Source organism: Spermophilus citellus (assembly GCF_964194105.1).
Source record: "Spermophilus citellus genome assembly, chromosome: 9".
In the NCBI taxonomy this organism is placed as follows: domain Eukaryota; kingdom Metazoa; phylum Chordata; class Mammalia; order Rodentia; family Sciuridae; genus Spermophilus; species Spermophilus citellus.
The window spans coordinates 125,566,076-125,567,952 of NC_138191.1; positions in this window are offsets into that span (position 1 = coordinate 125,566,076).

The following is a 1,877-nucleotide window of genomic DNA, read 5'->3' on the forward strand; positions in this document are numbered from 1 at the left end:
GAAGGCCACCAGCCCCTTGTCACTTGGCATCTGCTCTCCTGCCGTCCTTTAGGAAGCCATCTCTGATTATCCCCGACAAGCCACACTTTGGCACTGCCACCTCGGTGCACCTTCTCCTCCAGCCCCTGAGGACTGGAGGTTAGAAGTGAGGCGAATTCCCTGACCTGAGGGCACTTACACTCTGTAGATAGAGAGGGACCACCAAGGTCTCCTGAATAAGTGACCTATCCAGACAGTAGCCAGTGCTCGAAGCAATAAAGCAAGGGGTGGAGCAGACAGGAGCTCCCAGCCCCCTCCCACAGGGATCCAGAAGCGGGGAGCCCTACACTCTCCCCCTGCCCAACCCCAAATCAAGATGCCAGGCAGACCTGGGAACCTGCCTACAACAGATCTACCTGGGAACCCTGGGGACAAAGCAGAAATATTGGGAAATGGGATTCTGGGAGCTACACCTGGTGTCTGGCTCTCATTTGCTCCAGGGCTGCCCCCTGGACACCCACAGGTAGGAGCAGCTTGATGCTGGTTTCGTGTCTTGAGTCAGGAGGACATGTCAGCACCCTCTGCTGCCACGTGGATTCAGGAAGATGCCAAGAAACGGGAAAGAGGGCATCAGAGGAATCCCAGATTTCCATCCACGTTTAGAAGGCTCTTATCACTCCAGACTTAAATTCTAATAAATGTCCAAGTGATCTCATCGGGGCGGATTCTGATGTTTATGGCCCCAGCTGGAACTGTAGGTTGCAAAACCACTGTGATTGTCCTTGCCTCGGGATATCCTCACCTCTCACCTGCGGAGCTCAGCTTAAGAGCATGTGTTCCTAGCAAGAGGCCAGTCTCCCTTCCCACCTTGCATCTGCACCGCGTGTGATTTACTCAGAACGCAGAAGTGGTGGAAGTGACAGGCCCTAGGTCTTGGAGGTCCAGGGCACTTTGACTCCCTAGGACATGGGCTCCCACTGGGAGAAGAGGCCTGGGCTCACCTGCGGAGAGACGGCGCCCACCTGGATCAGGTACACGTGTGCGCACTCGCCCCAGGTCAGCCAAGCTGACTCTCATCTGGCCACACACTCATGAGATGGTGTCATAGGGACAAAAGCGACCACCCAGCTGGTCACAGCATGCAGAGCTGCGAACTGCTGAGAGGCTGCTCTTTCAAGGCAGGACGATGTGGTGTGGCTCGGCATGTCTTTATTAAGTGGAGATTCCTGGGCCTCAGCACTGTGACAGACACAGAGCCCACTGAAACATTGTGAGATGGTCCCTGCCCCTTCCCTGGTAGGTGTGGGAGGAGGGGGTCAGACGTGTCACGAAACACACACGAGGAGCGGTGCTCATTTCGGTAGGTCACCCAACACATATTTATTGGGCATCTACTATGTGCCAGGCATGGTGCTGGGCAACAGAGGTGTAAAGAACACACACACACACACACACACGTGCGCATGCATGAACAAAATTGGGTGTAAAAAATCCTGGGGGAAATGCTGAGCCATGGTGGCTATCATGAGTTCATGCCGGAGACAGCCAGTCAGCAGGGCTGGGAACCAGGGCCCCTGGGCTGGCCTGGCTCAGCACCAGGGTCTTGCAGTAGCCTGGCCTACTTCCTCCTTCCCTGCCTGCACCAGTACAGAAGGGGTCACCGCAGAAGGGAAGCTGAAGCCAGGGAGCATCAGGGAGGGTCTGGGGGGTCTGTGAGAAGGACAGGGTGGCCGGGCAGAGCCAGCAGCACCTGCCCTGGAAAGTCCTGACCACAGCAGAGACCAGCCCCAGACAGGGTGAAGGAAGAGGCTGGGCGGGAAGGCTGGGCTCCAACGGGAGATCCAGGCTGCCCCCAGGGGCCCCAGCACCTCGTCTGGTAGGAGAAAGGACGGTCCTGG